Source organism: Hippopotamus amphibius, chromosome 3 (assembly GCF_030028045.1).
Source record: "Hippopotamus amphibius kiboko isolate mHipAmp2 chromosome 3, mHipAmp2.hap2, whole genome shotgun sequence".
In the NCBI taxonomy this organism is placed as follows: domain Eukaryota; kingdom Metazoa; phylum Chordata; class Mammalia; order Artiodactyla; family Hippopotamidae; genus Hippopotamus; species Hippopotamus amphibius.
Window position 1 is genome coordinate 196,142,253 of NC_080188.1, and position 22,280 is coordinate 196,164,532.

Consider the following 22,280-nt stretch of genomic DNA (forward strand, 5'->3'; position numbering starts at 1 on the left):
AAAAAAAAAATCTTACAAGAGTGATTGACACACAACCAGAATTCGGTCAATGATGGCTATTAACAGTCCTCGAAAAGTAGCTATTATCCCCTTTAAAGATGTGGAAACTGGTACCAATAACAGTTGCCAACTAGCAGACGTGGATTCAAGCTTAGGTCCACTGGCTTTTAAAACTTGGCTCATACCACCAGGCTAATAAAAATTGCTGCTGCCAGAACCCTCTCTTCCCTGTGCCTCACTCCCACCCACCCTGCCTTCGCTGGGTCCACTGATGTCTGTGGATCATCCCAACACTCAGCTCCCTTCTCTGGTTCCCAGGCCGATCCTGACTTGAGGGAGGAAGTTCCAAACCAGACTCAGCCTCTCCATCCTTTGAGGCTGGAGACTGAGTCACTCTTCCTGTTACTGTGAATTCAGGACAAAAAGTCCCAGCACTAACCACAGAGTCCTGTCTGTTCACTGAGGAAACCCCCGCAGTGGTCTCACAAAGGAGAGGAAAGCCTTGCGATGATACTGACCATAGACTCTGAGTCCCACCCCCTCACCGCTTCTCCACCTTCCCTGTCCAGTCCTTCTTCCCCACAGCTCACAAAACCAGGCTCAGCTTGCTGTTGACAAGAGCAACGACACCACGATGGGCACTTTGCACGCCCTCCCTCTAATAGGTGTTATATTCCTAAGGCAACCATTCATACCTCACATTTAAATTGAGGAAACAAGCTTAGAATGATTGCATAATAGACCCAAGGTCACACAATCATTAACATTTATAAACATCACAAATTTTGCATTTGCTGATCTATCTAAATCACCTAGAGCAAGGTTTCTCCACCTCAGTGCTGTCCTAGCTATATTCTCGTGGGAAGTGGAAAGGGAGAGAGGGTTTGCCATCACCTTTTAGTGGCATAACATGGAAGTAGCACACATTGTCCCCCATATCTTGTTACCTCCACTCTCATCCCATTGGCTGGAACTTAGCTCTAGGGCCACACCTTGCTGCAAGGAAGGCAGGGATGCGTGGCCTTTTTTTGTGTCCGTATAAAAATCAAGGATAGTGATGGCTCATTTCAGGAGTCAACTTAACCAGGCTAAGGGCTACCCAGATAGCTGGTGAAACATTATTTCTGGGGGTGTCTGTGTGTGAGGGTGTTTCTGGGAGAGATTAGCATTTGATTCAGCAGACTGAGGAAAGACATCTCCCCTCGCCAATGTGGGTGGCATCGCCCAATGCGTGGAGGGTGCAAACGGAAAAAAAAGTAAAGGAAGAGTGAATTCTTTCTCTCTCTCCCTGATCTGGGGTGTCCATATATTCCTACCCTCAGCTATCAGAACTCCTGGTTCTCAGGCCTTTGGACTTGGACCGAATTACACCAGCAGCTTTCCTGGGTCTGCAGCCTGCAGACAGCAGACCATGAGGCATCTTGGCCTCCATAACCTCGTGAAGCAATTCCTTCAATAAATTTCTTCTTGTATCCCTCTCTCTATATATCCGATTGGTTCTGTTTCTCTGGAGGACCCTGACTAATACAGGAATTCTACTGTTGTAGAAAAAAGAAAATAGACATTGGGAACCATTAACAATGTCCACCACATCACTTTCCAGTATTGTCATTGGTCTCAAGGGCTTTGTCAGTGTGAGTGCTTTGTGAAAGCTAAGGAAACAAAAACAAACCAAACCAAAAACCAACAACAACACTGAACTAACCCTAGCTGCAGACTTCTTGTAAAAAACTCTCATACCACAAATCCTGAGATTTTTTTTTTACCGACTCATAAAGGTAAGTAAGACGGAGCAATGATCACATCAAGTTTCCCCAGGATTAGGGTTAAGGTTAGGATTAGGATTAGAGGTAAGGTTAGCCGTAGGGTTTGGGTTAACTTTGTTTCAGCTAGGATTTGCAGCTGAGGCCTGGGTGAAGGGCTCAGTGATGACAGGGATTCTTTTTTTTTATTATTATTTTTTATTTTTTTAAGTCCTTTATTGGAGTATAATTGCCTTACACTGTTGTGCCATTTTTTGCTGTGCAACAGAGTGAATCAGCTGTATGTATACATATACCCCCATGTCCCCTCCCTCGACTCCCTCCCGCCTTGCCTGTCCCAGCCCTCTAAGTCATCACCCATCATCGAGTTGACCTGCCTGTGTTATGCAGCAGCTTCCCACTAGCCATCTATGTCACATGTGGTCGTGCATATATGTCAATGCTACGCTCTTACGTCGTCCCGGCTTCCCCTTTGCATGCCCCCCCCCCCCCCCCCCGTGTCCTCAAGTGCCTTCTGTACATGTGACAGGGATTTTGAATGTACAGGATTTACCATTAGCTGAGCTGCAATTCATTTGATTTTCACACGTGTGATCTTTTCTAGATCCAGGCAGGAAGAGCCCCCCACGTCTTCCCGCGGCCGGCCACTCGAAGGAGGCTGCTGACGGCACAGTTTACGTCAAAGAGCCCTGGACTTGAGAACTGATTCTGTCTCGTGTTGCACGGATCTGCTTTGATGATGCCAGACTACACATCTCACCCTGACTTTTCTTATCTGCAAAAGGAAGGGAAAGGACCCCGTGCTCTCTGTATTCTGTGGAAGCGACAGCATCCTCTAAATCTGGGCTTCCACAGTCACTCCATAAGACGGCTGGGGGACGGGGGCAGTGCCAGGGTCCCCCTACGGTGGTCTGAATAATCCAGTGTGGCACCCACCCCAGTCATCGCCTGGCTGGCTCTCTCGGTTCATCCGAGGTCCAGGCATAACAGGCCCGCCCTGCTGCCTCTGACCGAGGTATATTGAGGGAGACGCATGTGGCTGTTTACACAGCCTGGGAGCTGGGGCCTGGCTCACCCTGGCCTGAGCCTCTCACTTCTCTGAGAACTGGAATTCCCCAAATTTTCCCCCAAATTAAAAGAACTAACAAACTGTATTACAAAAACAAACAGAGTTTGTTTTTCTTTTAACAAATAAAAACTAATTTATGCTCAAGCTTTGTTGCCTTGAATCTACCCGACCGCACGATTTCACTGCCAATACTTCTCTGTATTAACTTCTCAAGTTCGTCAAGCTTAGCCCTTGCTGGAAAAAGTATAGGGTTTGCAAGCCACTAATTGGCCTAAAATGCTCCTCTATTTTATATAAACACACAGCATAGTATCAAAAATAGAGTTGCATTCATTAGCCTAAAAATCCAGCTTCCCATGTGAAAACTTTTTTTATACCCCTTAAGATTTAGGTCTGCGTCTGGAGTTAAAGGAAAACTTGTTTTTTAAACGTCTACTCTATAATTTCACATAAAAAAAAAAGAGATGGCTTTGATTTCTATTTTTGCCTATTAATGTATTTTATAAGCAGTGAGGCCGAAAACGAAAATCTTTCCCTCAGTTATTCAGCGCTAATATCGCTAGGAAAGTAAATCCGAAACTATGCAAAAACCAAGCAACAACAGGACAACAACGATGACAAGACAAGAGAAATAGGTGGGTTCTGTGGGTTCTGCCCCAGATGGGTGGTTAAGTCCCCACCACATCTTGCAGACTATTGTTTGCAATCGTCTGCGATTTGTAGCGGTCAAGTCCACCCTGCCCCTCATCCCTTCCGCAGATGACTCTTCCTTCTGCTTCACCGAGAGCAAGATGATCCCACGTGTCCCCTTGGCCCGCGTTGCCCGAGCTCGGGGTCCGTCTGTGTATCCCTCCTTCGGACCTCCTTCCCCCTCCGGATCTGCAGCTCCTCCTGCCTTTGCTGCACGAGGCCCCACCTGTGTTCTTGGTTCCACAGCCTCACCCCCTTCCTCAATTTCACCAGCCTCCACTCCCAATTTGTGTCTTCTGCTAATCATTCTGACCTACAAACATGTTTCCCAGGTTCTCGAAACAAAAGATCTACTTTGTCGCTCCCCCATCTCACCCCATCCTAGCTGCCTCGGCATCAACTTCAAATTCTCAGAAGAGTTGTGTACATCAGCTGCTATGTTGCCTCATTTCACACTCACTTTTCAAATCTTTGAAATCTGTTTATCCCCAAACAGACGCCTGACACTCATCTTTCCAAATTTAATGATAAGCTCTGGATTACCAAATTTAGTGATTCTTTTTAGTCCTCTTGTGACTTGCCTTCTGTAGAAGGGGACACTGTATACACTGATCCCCCCAATTGCCTGCTAACCTGGGACTAGAGACACGGGCAGCCCACCTTCCTGCCCTGGCATTGAGCCTCAGATCTAGAAGGACATTACTTTCTGCAAGGACAAAAGGTCCCGCAGGCCTGTTCCTAACTGTAGGATGATGACTCCAGTTTTGACCACATTCAGTGTTGTGGCGAATTTCTCACTAGCTTCTACAATAGGCTGTTACTCTTAGCACCTTATACTTCAATGAATAGAAGTTCTTACTTTTAAGATAATGAAATATGTGCATACTTTCCTCTGTGGATGGTGCTATTTGCATCTTGTTTATACAGATAACTTCCAGACCAAAAAGTGTGGCATCAGCACCTCCTCTGAGGGACCGAACTCACATTTTAATTCACTGCTGGAAACTCCCATCTAGTCCCCGTATGTCCGGGATCAAGGCTTCAGTGTTGTCTTTGATCCCTTCCCAGGGCCCATGATCACAAAGACTGATTGATTCTGTGTTTCAAAGCGTCTGGCAGGCGTCCATTATTTTGATACCTGCAGCCAAGGCCCTGGTATAAGCCCTTCCTACCTTTGACTGCACTATTTTAATACAACCTCAGAGTCTCCTGGACTCCGAATGCACTCATCTTTAGTTTATCCAACACATGCTGTCAAAGCACTTTCCTGTAGTGCATCTCTGATGGTAACATGATCTTTCTGTGATTCTCCCCTGGCTCACAAACAAAGGTCACGCTCCCCTGCTGACCTGAGAGCCCCCCACGATCTGCACCCTACCCTATGCACACACTGACCTGTGCCACTCACTGCATGCTCAGTACCAGCTGCTTTTTATATTCCTGGAATTGATTTTAGTGTGTTGCCCCTGCTTGAAAGACCTTGACCCCGGAGATGGCACCGTAAAAGGTCGCTGCCATGATACATCTCAACTCAGATGCTATCTACTCTGAGAATCATTTCTGGATCTCTGTTTCCATCCCCCTCTTGGATTTATCTCTCTTGAAAAGTAATTTCTCCCTCAACTTAAATCCCACTGATGTTTTCATCTCCCAGCCTCAGTTATTTGAGAAGCAAGTTTGTTTGGAAGGCAAGTGAGTTCTTTATTTCAAGAATAAATTGATGGAACGAGAAGAAGATGGGAACAAAGAGGAAAAGGTTGGGGGAAAGAGGGAGAGGGAGAAAAGAAGGAGAAAGAACTGTGGGGAAGACACACAAGGGGGAAAAGATGTGGGGGGGAGGAGGAGAGGGGGATGGATGAGAGGCCTGAGCTGCGGAGAAAGGGGAGAAGGACCACAGCCACAGAGGCAGGCGCTCAGCAGACACCGAGTCCGAGAAGGTCCACCACCAGAGAGGAATGCGCTCAATTCAACAGGGCGTGGCAGCACACCCGGAAGAGACCGATAGAGCAGACCTGTGGCCACGTAGGGACCGTGACCCAAGGTGGCCCAGGGGAGAAAACTACGGAGGCAGCTGATCAGCCATACGAAAAAGAATGGAATTGCATTCCCATCTCATATCACACATACATGCTAATTCCACTTACTTTAGGGATGTAAAACCAAAAAGAAAAGACGTAAACATTTAAATAAACAAATACGAGAATAACTTCCGTAGGTTGGGAAGGGAAGGATTTTGTCAACAAGACACATAGCACCGTCCATATAGGAAAATAATTCGTACATTTCATTACTTTAAAAGTAAGACCTTCTGTTAACTGAAATATACCGTGTTAAGAGTGTAAAGACAAGTGTAGCATATAGGAACAATGTAGGATTAATATGCAAATACACACACACATACAAACACACATATTTGTACATTCCATAAGAAACAATTTAAAAGTCAAGCAGGTTTTATTCAATAGTGAATAGAAAACAGGTGGCTTCTAAACATGGGAGAAGATATTTAGCCTTTTTGTTAATAAGGAAAACAAAAAGGGTATGGATGAAGTGAGACCTCTGAGCCACTCTTGGGATGCACCTTGCTGCACCCACTTTGACAAACACAGGTCTCTCTTTTTTTTTTTTTAATAAATTTACTTATTATTTATTTATTTATGGCTGCATTGGGTCTTTGTTGCTGCACACAGACTTTCTCTAGTTGTGTTAAGCGGGGGATTCTCTTGCTGCAGAGCACGGACTCCAGGTGTGTGGGCCTCAGTAGTTGTGGCACGTGGGCTTAGTAGTTGTGGCACTCAAGCTCTACAACACAGGCTCAGTAGTTGTGGTGCACGAGCTCAGGTGCGGGATCTTCCCGGACCCGGGATCGAACCCATGTCCCCTGCGTTGGCCAGTGGATTCTTAACCACTGTGCCACAGTGGTTAAGTCCTAACACTTAGTTCTAAATATGCAAATTTAAAGGTTCATGTGCTCTATAACCCACTGATTTCATATATGCTTGAGAAACTTCTGCATATTTATAAAATGAATGAAAATGAATGAATGACACCTACAGGTATGAAAAAGTAAGTAGAGAAAAAGCAACTATAGAAGAGTTATTTACAAAATCATTTCATTTTTATAAAGGCCAAAACCAAGTTAAAGTAAATGATATACTGTTTACAGATTATAGGCATGTGTGCATCTGTGCATGTATACACACATATATTCTATAAACACTGATAAAAACAAATGATACAGCCTTCAGGACACACATATTTGGCCAAGGAAGAGGAGCATGCAGCTGATAAAAGCGCATGGGGCATCAAAGGTACTGTTAACATTCTGTTTCTTAAGATGCTGGGTGCTGGGTGTTCATTTTATTAATCTCTGAAATGTATTCATGTATTTTGTGCCCTCTTTTGTTTATATTATATAGTCAGTGTGTGGGTATAATGCATATATAAGAACTACCTATGTCATATATAAATGTGTATGTAATATATGTAAATAAATATTTAATATATTTGCAAATGCATATATATATAGGAATGAGTAGAAGAATTATTTTTTAAGCTGTAATCTACAATATTTGAAGAAGCCATTGGAGGCTTTAAAAAGTACTGATACCACTGACTATGAAAGCACTTTGAAGCTCAGAGCACAGGAAGAAACCCAGGGTGAGTGAAGACACTGGGAGAGGCCACTCAGGAAAAACAGGGAAGAGCACAGTTTTCTCCAAGTGCATCATATGTTCCACGGGGTTAGGCTACTGGTTCAGCGTTTGGAACAATGGTGTTGGAGGCCGTGGCTGCCTGCGGAAGAGGCTGAAGGTAAAGAAGAAAGATGAAGGAGGAGGAGGTGGGGGAAGGACCCTAGCTGCCACTAAAGATAGACTATAATGAAAAAAAGTGATGGGAATGAAAAATCTATATTTAGAGGATCAAAAGTAACCTGAAGAGTAAGATACTGCAGAGGTCCTTCCTGCTGCAATGAACCAGATCTTGGATAAGTCTGCATATACACAAAAAATTATTGGCTCAGAAGTGAGTAATAGATGACAATTGAAAAATGAACTAAGTCTAAATAAAAACAGAAGGAAATTGAATGAAGGAAATTGGCATTGTTTTGGTGGCATGTGGTAATACCCAGATATGGCCCCAGGTTAGCGCATCTAAGACAAGGTCCAAGGTCGCACTGCTAAGCTGGGAGGTAAATACAGAACTCAGAGTGAAGCCAAGAGCCTCAGATAGCACAAAGGAAGCACAAATCATCTACAGAAGAAAGGAACCTTGTTGTTTACTCTCAAGATTTGCAGGTTGAGTTTACTCAAATATGAGTTTACATATTAAAAAGACAACAGAACGTTAAAACTTCAATAACTTGCTAAACCCTGTGTTTTGCTCCCACTTCGGACCTATACATTTCAATTATTCCCACTTACCTCCCAGCGCTTAAAGAATCAACTGATATGCTCTAGGGAAAATTATAGATACAGACGCAGGTAAGTTGTATCTATATATTTGTATCTACCTATATATTTCTATCTATTTATGTATCTCTATCTCTGTGTGTGTATTGAATTTCCAGGTTCTATGTCTGTCTTTTCAGGGAATACTCAAGTCCAATCATTATTCCTCGGTTCAGACATTCCCCAAGTTACTGGCCATTCCCCAGCCTGAATCATCATACCACTCATTCTAATGATACCAACTCATCCCCTCATTTATTCAATAAGTAATTATTGAGTGCCTACTAGATGCCAGATGGAGTACATATAGTATCCCCAGCTGCAGACACAAAATAAACTATATAACTATGAACTCTGTTGTACTACTAGGGTACAGGCTAAGCTTCTGCAACAAAGGGACCCCAAAGGATAGAAACACAAACAACAAAATGTTTATTTCTTTCCCATACCAGTCTATCGACTGGTCAGGCCATCATCACTTACAGACCCAACAAGTCTGTGCCAACGTTTGCCATCTTCCAGCCCATATAAAGGAGAGTTCATGGAGAAAGACCAGGAAAGTTTATGGACAATTGTATATGAGGAAAAGACCTGAAAGCGTCACGCGTACCTCAGCTCATATGCCTGTGATGAGAGGGGAGACACTTACCTCAGCTGACTGCAAGAGGAATGGAAAATGCAGGCTTTAACCTGGCGGCTCTGGGGTCAGCTAAAAGCATGCCGTGTGTAAGCGTCAAAGACCAGATATTGGGCGACCGGAAGTTGTCCGCTACATCTCCTGTAGGCCATTCTATAGTCCCCGTGATGCTGCAGTGATAAGTGACATATAGTGATTATGCCTTAAAACAGACATTGGGGGCCAAAGAAGTTGACCTGGATGAAACTCATTTTAGCTGGGACTCGAGATGTGTAGGAATCAGTCAGACAAAAGGTAGAGTGAAGGCGTGCTCGGGCAGAAGGAGAAGTGTGCAAAGACAGGAGATGAAGGCAATTACGGAGACTCAGGGAAAGTGTCACTAAGTCCCAGATTGGTCCCTGGTACATAACAGATACTCAGTACACCTGCACTGAGTGAATAAATGAATCTACTGAGTTCAAATGCCAGCACCTCTACAGTATTCCCAGCAGGTGGCTTTCCAGTCTCTGTATACTTCTCGTGACAGAGAATTTCTGTTAAAAGTATCATGCATTTATTTATTTAGCCCCCCAGCAGGGCAGCCAGGCAGACAACTAGCGTTTATTATGTATCCGCTATTGTAAATCTTGGGACATAAAGCAATGGACCAGGATAGAGCCTCTATTCAGATAGTAGTCTATGAGGGAGGGCAGAGAGTAAAAATTAGTCAGTCACAAAATAAAAAATCAATACTGCGGACAAAAAGTAGTTAAGGATGCCATGAGGACTTGACCTAGGATTAGCTAAGGATGCCCAAGAAGGCTTCTCTAAAGATATAATTGAAGGACACAGTGAAGGATACAGAGTGATTAGCTACTTAAAAAGGGAAGGAAAACAACCTGGTGTAGTAAGTTCCTTTGTAGAGTGGAATCCTGGTGTCATGAATGAGAGTCAGAGAAGTCCCGTTTTGCTGAATTGAGGCTGGAGGAATTGGTAGAAAATGAATCAAATGCTGGATGACCACCCACTGGTGAGTTTGCCAAATTTCAGTGAGTTCTCCCACGTGCATGTGAACGAGGGTCATGTGAACAATTCTCACCAATAGCCTGTGAGCACAGCTCCCTGCCAGCTGAATTAACAGCAGGTATGTCTTCTCCATACTTTTCTTCTCTTTCACACATGCGCCTGGAGGCAAAGGGTTCTGGCTTGGTGGGGAGCATGCCTGGTGCAGGGACACTAAAGCCCTGCTTGCAGGAAGCACTGATTTCACTGCCCCCTGTCTGGATTAGAAGCTCTTCCGGTCCCCTGTTGGCTCATCCTCCTCTTGCTCCATCCACTTCTTTCCTTTCTCTTCCCCATCAGGGATTCCACTGCCTTGCAGTATCTTTGGCTCTGGTCCTTGCTCCTAGCATCTCCTTCACCCAGGGTACCAATGATGGCAAATGGTATTATAGGACATCGTATGAAAGTCCTTAGGACAGAGTGTGATGGTGCGGCCTGGGTTTCAAGTTCAGCCCTCATCACCAGACTCACTCGATCACTTTCATCCAGTAACTTGCCTCTCCAGGTCTCAGTCACCTCATTTGTACAATATTGACAATAAACATACTTAATTTTATGTGTGGCGTGAGGATTAAATGAGTTAATATATATATAAAGCCCCTAGCACCATGTCTACCACATGGTAAGCTTTCAATAAACATTAGCTATTAATCTTACTTTCCTTATTAGACATTGAAGAAGAACTAAAACAATACTAACAAAACTAAAACAAGCAAGGGGAAAGAAAGCACTTGCCCTCATGGTTAGAGAGACTGTTCATTTTCTGGTCCAATCAAGATTTTTCCTCTTCTTTGACAAGCAAGATCTCAGTCTTTCCTGGACCCGTCTGAGTCTGGATTGGAATGCCGGTTCCTATTTTACGAGCCTCAGGGCAACTTGCCCATTCAGCTTATTTACTCACTGTATGTATCTAAGTGAACTTCTTCCCCTGAATCTTCTACAGGCCTGCCCCTGGTTAATTACCAACCCTGGAATGGCCTTTCCGCGCGCTCGGCCCCCTCACATCCGTATGGTCGGCACTTGTGTTGCGATGGGATTTATACTGCCCTGGCTTTTTCAGGTAGAACAGATGCCCGCTTGCGTTAGAGACACAAAGATGTGACGACACCTAAGTTGCAACACTGTGAAGCCACACGTTCTCCCACTGTAGCTCAAGGTGGTTGTTTTCATGTTTGCAAATTGGAGTAAAACCCAATAAGTACAGTGAGTGGGAAGCCCTTGTCCTGCCATGGATGGCGTTGGGGAAGGAGCAGGGCTAACTACAGGAAAGAAGCAACACTGGAAACATGCTCAGAATCTTCTCAGCAAGGCAGGGAAGCGCATTCGAGACCCCAGGTCCCGGGGGTGCCCTACCCCTCTCAGCAGCTGTGGCCTCCCTGGTTGCCTGGGTAATGTATGGAAGGCACACACAAGTCTGGCCCTGCTCCATCTAAGGAAACTTGACAAACCTCACGATATCCACTGGCGACAGGAAAGTAAGCCGTGTAACATTTCAAGCTCGTCACAAAGGAAACCACTTTCAAAAGTTTATAGGGGTCAAGGGCCCCTCCACATTGCAACAGCTGTCACCGCTCCCTCTCAGTTCAGCAGACCCCCTCCCCCAAGATAACCATAGCAACCCTACCCCCCAGCTGGCCTTGTGGCCTGTCTCTGTAGTACAGAGGGCAGGCTAAACCTCCCATCAACCTCCGCTTCCTCTTCTGGGGATTTCACTTAGTGATGCCCTGAGAGACATAAAATAATACAGTAGTAGTAATTTTTTATCTTTATTGAGGTCTTGTGTCCCAGGCAGTTTTTATATCTTTTATACCTTACAACACACATCTGAATGTAATATTAGTATCCCTTGTAGGGGAGAGGGCTTAAAGTGAAGTGATTTTCAAATACAACAAATATAATATATTCAAGTAGACATATCCAATATGTAAATGGAATGAATCACTTTGGACACCCAGCTTATAAGGAAAAGTTATGGAGAAAGATTTTAAACCTATTTCCCAAGTCCAGCCTGCACATCTCATCTCTGCCTGTTTTTCTGTCTGGATCTATCTTTTTCAAATGTGCTCTGCAGAGTCCTCTGAGTTCCTTGAAGCCCCCCTCCCCTACTCAAAGCCTGCTGGGGACGAGGGAGATGGGTAGGAGAATGCCAGGGAGAAACCAGTGGTCCAGCAATTACAAAAGTAAGTCTGCAAAGACAGATGAAAGTTAAAAGCAGAAATGCTCTGCGTACCATGTAAAGGAATTATTTTAGATTCCCTTAGCACCCTGCTTACCACTAAGCAGAATGTTTCCTGAAGACAACATAATACTCTGTTGATCCTGGTTTCCAGCTGCCAAATTAGCTAAGTACTGGGACTCTCAATCCCCTTCCATAAGAATCAGACGGATTTGCACTTATCTTGTACCTTTGGATAAAAATCTTTTCAGCTAAGCCCTTATTCTATCACCTTTCAAATTACCTATCATCCTAACTACCAGGTATGTGATTTAAAAAAATAATAGTAATGAGATAATATATGAGAAAAACTCTGGGCACTTCTAGGACAGTCAAAATATAAATAATACTATGAAAACACATATCTCAAAGAAATATTATATCTATTCAAGAAAGTAGTATTTATTTTACAATAATCTCTTTTCAAGATTAGAATGGGATATCCTGAAGACTAGATGTACTTCCTTCAGTCTCAAGAAACTATAACCAGTCTCCAGCTAGACAAGCTGTCTTCCTGAAGAGAACAAAAACAAAGCTGCTAATCAGAATATCACTGACTTACTTTATTTTCCTGGCTTTCTACATTTTGGAAAAGTGAAATTTTATTTATTTATTTATTTATTATTTATTTATTTATTTTAGAAGTTTCCAATTTATTTTTTTTAGTTTTTATTTTATATTGGAGTATAGTTGATTTACAATGTTGTGTTAGTTTCAGGTGTACAGCAAAGTGATTCAGATAAATGTATACACACACACACACATACATATATGTATATATATTCTTTTTCAAATTCTTTCCCCATTTAGGTTATTACAGATATTGAGTAAAGCTCCCTGGGCTATACAGCAGGTCTTTGTTGCTTGTTGATTATCTATTTTATACATAGTAGTGTGAATGTCAATTCCAAACTCCTAGTTTTTCTGTCTCCCTGCAACCTTTCCCCTTTGGTACCCATAGGTTTGTTTTCTATGTCTATGAGTCTGTTTCTGTTTTGTAAATAAGTTCATTTGTATCATTTTTTTTAGATTACACATGTAAGTGATATCAAATGATATTTGTCTTTGTCAGACTTACTTCACTAAGTATGATAATCTCTAGGTCCATCCATGTTGCTGCAAATGACATTGTTTCATTCTTTTTCATGGGTGAGTAGTATTCTACTGTGTATATGTCTACATTTGTTTCTGAAAGTGTTGTGAACTTCTTTCTTATAATTAGGCAGTGTGTATCATCAGCTGACCAGCATATCAGTAAGTCTTACTCTGCTATTTGTGACCCGTATTGGCAAAATACATATTACATGAGAAATCCTGGCCCTTTCAGTGTCTAAGAGAGTACCTCATGTACCTCTAATCCCCAAATTGCTTTCTTTAGGAGTGGCCAAGATGGACAGATTTCTCATCAAACCTGCTTCCTGGAGTCACAGCTGGACTCCTTTATATATGCATTTCTCTGCCTCTCTTGCAGTGAGACATGACCAAAAGATCGCATTCTCCCATCTGAGCAGGAGTGCAGGTGACAGCACATCTTCCCAGCTGGCCATGCCTGGTCCTCCATGCCCTTCCTCTTCTGCAGCCTGAGGTTGATGAATCAGTGCGGACATTGGTGAGGCCACCTGTCAGAGAAGCCGTCAACAACCTATCGATCAAGAACACATTGTATAATAACTTTATATGGAGTCTAATCTATAAAAATATCAAATCACTATGTGATACACCTGAAACTAATACAATATTGTCAATCGACTACACTTCAATTAAAAAAACACCTGTTTGGGACTTTACATGAGCAAAAACCAAATGCCTGCAAGTTAAGACACTGAAATGCAGGAGTCGATGGTTTTAGAACAGTAGGGAACTCCTGTCTTGAGCTCCAGACCTATATTTCTAAACATCTCTTGTCTACTTCTGCCGAGCACAACACATCCAGAACTGAAACAATTATCTTGGTCTCCAAACTCATCTTTCTTATTCTCAATCACCACTCCCTCTACTTACCATCCTAGGGATTTTGGTTCATCCTCTATACCAGGGTTTCCACAGATTTGGCACTAATATTAATCATCTGGCAGACTTCTTATAACACCGAATTTTGGCTCCTCTGCTCCCCCAACCCTTCCTCAATCCCAGAGATTCTGATTGAGGAAGTTTTGGGAGGCGGCTGAGATTGCAGGTGATGCTGATGTAGCTGGTTCCCGGACCACACTTTGAGCAGCCCTGCAGTACACCACCTCCAAACCACCTCCCCTTTCAATGGCTATGAATGTTATGTAGTATGCCCCAAATTTACCTCTAAAGCCCGTCCTCTTTTACTCCTGTCCACTTGCCCTGTTTTCAGCTTCTATTATCTCTCATTGACTTGGTAAGTGGTCTGTCTCCTTCAAACCCATTCTTCAGATAACTGTCAGAGTGGCTTTAAAAACCAACCCACCAACCAGCCAACCCACCAATCAACTGAAACATTGTGCATCTGTGGTTTTCCCATTTCAAAATACTTAATATAGTGATTTTTAAACTTCTTCCTTCTTTAATTTATTTTTCCTTACACAGGAGAACCCTTCCTTTAATAAAATTTTGTGGGGGTGTGAGGCTCATATCTGGCTGAACTCTGAGTGGGGACTGGGATCCTGGAATTCAGGCCCCTTTTCTCACCCATGTGGCAGTCTCTGATGGATCTGCTGATAAATCATATGGCTTCTCAGAGTTTGAAGATGACTTAATCAGATGGAGTCTCAATGTTTATTAAAAAAGAGTTACAAATCTGAGCGCGTGGCACTGAGGAATCATCTTCCTCTAGCTCCAATTTAGATATTCAGTTTCATTTCGTGACTCTTCCTTCCCTTCTGTGGATGAGTCCACGTGGAGACACCTGGCCGCTCACAGTTACTTCCCATGCCACCAGGTGTGTACTTTCCTTTCCTCAGGATGCCCAGCACCAGTATCCCATCACCAGGAAAGCTCCCTCAGATTCTCATCCTAGGACCGCCATCATCCCAAGATGGAGGTCGTCATTTCATCTTAATCTCTATTTGCATCCCCGTCAAAATTGCCCTATGCTTGTTCTAGGACTGAACTCTAGGAAAGCAAGTCCATGTCCTTGTATGTTTGTACATCATCGTTTTTTAATGTAGAACATGGGTACATATTTCTGTAATAAATGTTTGCTGTGCTCTAAAGCAGGATAGGATGGTTAGCCATCATGATTATCCTCATAAATCTTGTAGGATATAATTTACAGTCATTACAAGAAATAATTTCCTACTATGACAAAGAAATTAAGTACCGTGCAATAGTCACACCTGTAATTATTCTACGTCTTTTATTTATAATACATTAAGTCCCCTACATACTAACAAGTTCCATTCTGAGAGCGCATTCGTACGTCCAACAAAGTTAGCCTTTGTACCCAACTAACGCAATCAGCTAAATAGTACAGTACTGTGATAGGTTTATAATACTTTTTACACAAATAATACATCAAAACAAACACAAAAAATAGACATTTTTAACCTTATAGTACAGTACCTTGAAAAGTACAGTAGCGCAGTGCAACAGCTGGCACACAGGGGCTGGTGGCCATAACAGCTACATCACCACTGCTTTTACTTTTGCTTCTGGAGATCCTGGGCTTGAAATAAAGGTACTGTACCACTGTACTCTATACAGTAGTGTACGGTAAACGACACACAAGCACAACCACTTGTAGAGGATGCACCCACGTGACCACGTATGCCAGACACGTGAACTTACTTACGTGATTGGACATGAGAATGCTCCTTCGCATCTTTGAAAGTTTGCAACTTTGTATGTAGGAAACTTACTATAAATAAGAGGAAAAATAAAATTGTTGTATTGGTCATTTAAGGTCATTTGGCCATCAGTCCTTCTGATTGGAAATCTGTGTCTTCAAAGGGAACCCAGTTGCAATTTATTTTAGCCATCACATGTGAGACATTATCCCCACACGGTCTCTGTGAATATGATTGTTTGAGGAAACACTCCCATTCTACATATTCCTGGGGTGTGATAGAATCATTTTGCCAATGTCACGTAAATTTAATTCTCTTTCAGTCTCGTTGGACACCCTGATTCCTCTGTGACCACCTCTAGCAGCAAATGTTTGAAGAACTAAGAGATATTCTGCGCTGGAAGTAAGTATATTTTCCCCCTTAATCTGGAACAACATGCTCTACTTCAATGCGAGAATTTTTATTGTGTTGCCATTATATCTTAGCATGAAAAGGTAAGCGGCACAGACCTGATAAGTCGCCTCCAAGAAAGCTGGAAGTTAATGCAAACCAGGAGTAACCTCTTCCCCAATAAACGTAAAATTGCTGCCATCCTGAAGTTCTCACTCGCACATTGATTATTAATTCCCAATAGCATGAGTGAGAGTTGCGTATACCTACGAAGGAATAGGCCCCCCAAATACTGTTCGGTGTTGATTGTGATTAAAATGTATCACGCTTTTCTGTTTTCCTGCCTTGTCATGGATGTAAAGGCTGTTTTTAATTATTTTCATACACTTCATATCACATTAAATGTATCATTTTAAACACATGGCACGACCTGCCTTGTTTTCTTCAGGCTTCCAGACATGTGGGAGCATTTATGCTGTTCGTAGCAAAACACTTTGCGCACGAAGAGTGTTTATGGTGCTTGGTAAAGCTTTGTCTCTTTAAATTTTGAATTGGTTGCCAGTCCCAAGCTGGTGCATTCTAAGCTATAACTTTCCATCAACTGATCCAAAGGCATTCTTTCTCTCTTTTGAAAATCATGGCTGATTAAAAGTCTAATGCAACAGCTGTTAGTGATCATGTGATTGATATGTTTCTAAAGACAGATGTTGAGTATTAAAAGCAGGGCCTTGCAGATTTCTCTGCAGTCAATGAATATTTTTGAATGGCTGCTGCTTTCTTTTCCCTGCTTTTCCACCCAGCTTTTTCTTATTTTTTTCTTTCCTTGTCTTGTCCTTTTTCTTCTTATGTCTTGAGTCAAAATCATTTTAATAAAACAAGTTATTTAGAAATATATGCAATACCCGCCATTCTGCAAAGCAAGTACTGGAATAAAATCCATCTTTGAGGGGAAGGGTTTTCTAAACTCTCAAGAAATTGTGAAAATATCTTTAGGTTCTTTGTAAGAACACAGATACAGTGAAATTCAGTAACAATGTACTCCAGTCGGAAAGTTTCTAGATGGTCTAGAAACTTGCCCTAGAACAGAATATATGTTCATTAGAAAGCATATTTCTAAATAACTCTAATAAAACATATCTCTAATAACCATAACCAGTTTTCATGGTTATGGTTTTTTTTAATGTGTTCTTTCACAAATAAACTCTCAAGTTAGAAAAATTTTTAAAGGACATCACAAAAAATAGATATCTATGTGTGTATAACTGAATCACTTTGCTGTACACCTGAAATCAACACAACATTGTAAATCAACTATGCTTCAATAAAAAAATAAATAAGCTAAAATAAAAATAAACTAAAAAAAGACATCACAAATGCATTATCTTAACTCTGTTTGAACATTTAAAACCATGTGCTTTCCTGGTTTTACACATCCCTTTGATAGCTCCATCCTGTGGAATTATCCTGAAGTTTTTGTGCCTGAATTTATGACAAGAAGGTGAATTTATATCGTGATATGGATGGTATCCTAGAAAGTGATTTACCTGGCAGGATTTACCAGAAGGAAGAAACTGTGCAATGAAAAAGAGAGGCAATATTACTTACAGAGAATCACAGCATTTAGGAACTGCAAAGAGCTTTGCAAATCACTTCAGAAAGAGAGTATTTAAAACTCTTGATCTTGAAAGTAAAAGCTTAGGGGTAAAAGGTGATTTACCAACAGAAGCTGCAGGGTCCACAGAAGGATTCTAGGCCAACACATTCGCCACGGTGGTTGGAATCCTCTAGGTTATTCCAGTTTGGGTGGTCTCATAGGATCCTGTCCACCTCTACTGGTTATCCAGCAAGAATGGAAAAGCCATTAGCTGAGCCCAAGTAAAATCGCCATGAAAGTTATAGGACCCAGTCTTGCGACAAATACTGTGCATTCAGGTAGTACCTTTCTTGCACCCTTGAATTATTTGGGGAAAGCCAGGATGTTAGTCCCACTTCATGTATAGAGAGCAAAACAGTATTGTATGAAAGTGACTGAATAACAAATTTTCTGTGAATAAAAAATATATTATTAAAAGCAAGTTATGAGTTTATCTCAGTCCTTAAAAAAACGGCTTCTCAAAGGAAAAGCAAGGGTGGACCCATTCAGCCCAGGGGAGAGAAATCAGACCATTGTGCTTTTTCCTCATCAGCATTCCTGAGCTGTGTGTCATTTACATGGATTTCACATCTCTAATCATGTCATTACTACACAATATTATCCTCAGCATCGGAATCAGTTTTCGTTCAGTCTGCATGAATTTAGAGCAGTTTTCAAAAACGCCCACAACCTTTTTAAGTCCACTGGTTTTGTTTTGACACGTGCAATATTTGGTCTGGGACTAATAACTCGGTGTTGCTTTCAAGTTATAAGCAGCCGTAATCGTCAATAACACCATTTTCAACCACAAGCGTTGATTGAGTAGGACGTTGCACCAGGCACGTTATCAAAAAATGTGCTCAGAGTGGCATCTACTCAGGGCCCAAACTTTGCAAGAAACTGTTTCCAACCTAATCAGTGTGTATACTTTATTTTGAGCACCGGTTAAACTACATCAATTTCATGGCATTTTCCAATGATGGTGTGGCCCCTGAAAGCATATTAGCCAGGAAATCAAGTGTATAAGAATACAATATATATTTAAAGATCATACTAAAGTGTACAAACATTTGATTTTTCTGAAATTTTAAGTGAATTTAGTTAAATACAGTCCTAAGCTGTGACACCTTGACCACAGCTAATACACTATGTTATTGTTCCTATTCAAAGGCTCCTTTGATTTTGTAAAAACAAACAAAAAAACCCAGAATAAACAGAAACCCCAGGAGACCAGAAAGGGGAGGGCTTAGTCCCCAGGACCATAACAGAGCCCAACAGGAAGAAGAAATACTGCTCTTCTTTCCTGTCAAGGACTCAACCAATGAAAAGCCACATAGCCCTCCTGACTTCCTTTCTCCTCTATAAAGCAGTCTCCTTCCCTTGCCATGTGGAACTTGCATGTGGCTCACCACGGTTGCAGACCCTGAGCTGCAATTCTCTGCTGATCCTAAACACACCCATCTTTGCTGGAGAAATATATGGCAGTCTATTGATTTTATGTCCACAATTTCAATCAAGGAAGATTCCAAAATACCTCACCTCTGTATTGTATCTGATAATGTTTTCAATCACCAGCAAAGAAGCCATAGAAATCTCCTCTAAGAAACGACTTTATTTACGTGTTAATAGGTTTACCTCAATGCTTAAAAACAATCCTTATGATTACTATTAAAACTAGTTTAATTCAGAATTTCTCAACTTCTGCAACATTGACATTTGGGCTGGACACTTCTTTGCTGTAGGGAGTTTCCCTGCACATAGTAAGACATTTAGCAGCATCACTGACCTCTATCCACTAGATGCCAGGTACACTCTGTCAAAAGATAAACTGAGGCATGTTAAAAAAAATTTAGTTTATTTGAGCAAAAATTGACTTCCATCAAGCAGCATGCGATTTAGTAGATAGGAAGGAGCTCCAAGTTGTTGAGAAAATGAAATACTTTTATAGGCCAAAGGGTGTGCAAACAAGGAAGCTCTACTAGGCAAAAAAATCTGGTTGGTCATTGCAAGATCACTTTCCTTTAGGGGATGGCAGAGTTTTGTCAGGTGGATGACCTCCCTAGCGCTGATCAGGTGACTCCTGATTGACAGGTTTAATAGTCTATTGCTGGGAGAGCTGAAACTGTAATGAAGTCTTGGTTTGGTGATATGGGGCTTGGCAGAAGTGACTCCATTTAGGGCCTGTTGTATCATTTTTTTAACAACTTCTGAGTTGTGACACCAAAAATGTCTCTAGACATTGCCAAATGTCCCCTGGTACAGGTTCACCCCCTGGTTGAGAACTTCTGGTCTCATATATATAAATTTCTGTTTTGGGGTTCATTGCAGGAATTGTCCTTTAAGATACTGCATCTACACTGTCAGGGTACTTCATGATATCTGGTCCAACTGATGCATGGATTTCCACAGTGAAAAATATGACTGTCATCTCAGTCCTTATGTCACTAATTCCAGGAAGCAATTGTCCCTGAGTTTCTTCATAAGCAGATTGTTTCAGAAACAGTCACTGATTTTAGGTTGCCAGTCTTAAGTCTCAGGGATTTTTGTTTGTTGTTTGTTGGTTAAATTTTAGGGCTGATTGCTAAAGTAATATACAATAGCTTCCACTTTTTGTGATTTTTTTCTTTTTTTTTTTGAGCAGAGAAAGTTTTATTGCCAGACCAAGTAAGGAGAATGGGCAGCCCATACTCAAAAGATCCAAACTCTGATTTTTTTGTGACTTAACATATATGTGTACTAGAAACCTTATAATCTGCAAATCTCAGTAAAATATACCAAATTACAAAAGTTTGATAAACTTAAGGAACTGTTGTAATAAGCAGACAAACTAATTTTTTCTAATAATCAATATTTGTAATTCATTTGATTTGTGAGTGGTTTTAGTTTTATTATTCTTTTCTTGAAATATAACACACCCCAAATCTTATCATTTGCATTAAATCAAAAATCTTATCATTGCACTAAATCAAAAATTAATAAACTCCAACTTTTTCCACGTTTCATCCCACATTATGGTAAAATCCACTTGATTTGCTTGCTGGAATGAATCTTGTACACAGGGAGCTTTTTGCCTTCTTGAAATTCTCCAACAACAGATGCATGTAAGCCTCCAATGAAAAATAGCTCTTTTGAAAACTTAAATTCAAGCAGCTATTTCGCTGGAAGCCAGTGAATTCTGGGCAGGATCTGAGAAATTGGATGTTATTATTTAATGCAAAATTAATCTCAATTTTCCATCTGTAAAATGGTAAAAATATCTGCATTGAAAATATTTACAGAGAATAATGTTATTGTTGTGATATGTTAGCTATGCTTCCAACTCTTCAAAGAAAAGCACTAGTCATTGTGTTCCTTTCATGTTTGTGCCCCATGAGAAAATATACCAAATAACTCCATAAACTGCTGAACTACCTGCTTGATAAATGCCCTTTTGACAGCTGTAAGAATTTCAATCAGTTCAAAATGTCAACATGCTTGTGTTACTCTAAACCTGCATAGTGTTAAAACATAGCCTTGTATTTCTCATTTCATAACTTTAGACTGGGTGAAAAAGGCTTGCTTTCTTACAATCTAGAACAACAGCAGTGAAACCAGGTACGGGTTATATTCATAAAGCAAACAGAGCTTGATCTCCTCACCTACGATTGCTGATGCTGCCTGGCTGCCCTCCTGACAACTGCACTCGCTCCCAGTTCTGGAGCAGACCCCACAGACTAGTCACGTTCAAATTGGAGTATAGAAAGGGGGCTCGTCCTGGTCCAGGAAGATCCCACATGCCATGGAGCAACTAAGCCTGTGTGCCACATCTACTGAATCTGTGCTCTAGAGACCAAGAGCCAGAACTACTGAGCCTGAGTGTTACAACTACTGAAGTCTGTGCACCTAAAGCCCATGCCCCACAAAAAAACAAAGCCATCACAATGAGAAGCTCACGCACCGCAATGAAGAATGGTACTTGCTTGCAGCACATGCAGCAACAAAGATGCAATGCAGCAAAAAAAAAAAAAGTTTTCATCACAAGAAAAAAAACTTGTAACTATATATGGTAGGCTTATTGTGATCATTTTGAAATATTGAATATTGAGTTTTTTCAAATATTGAATCATTATGATGTACACCTGAAACTAATACAATGCTATATGTCAGTTATAACTCAATAATAAAAAATTCAAAGCAAAAAAAAAAAAAAAAAGGGGGCTCGAAAAAAAATATGAAAAGTGGCTTGGAGAGACTCTGGGATTTTGTGGGCAGGTAGTGAAAAAATGGATGAGAAAAAGGCAAATACCAGGAGAATATTTTAAATATTTCATAATATACAATATATAAATATATATTTTATAAATTTATAAATTATATAAATTGATCGATTGATTGATTCCCCCTTTTTTTTAGTGAGATGTAGTTGATTTACAATATTGTGTGAGTTTCAGGTGTACAGCATAGTGATCTGGGTTTTTTTGGCAGATTATATCCCATTGTAGATTATTACAAGATATCTGGTGTAATTCCCTGTGCTATACAGTAAATTCTTGTTGTTTATTTTATGTATAGTAGTTTCTATCTATTAATCACATACACCTAATTTGTCCCTCCCCCTCTCCTTCTCCCCTCTGGTAACCATGAATTTGTTCTCTATATC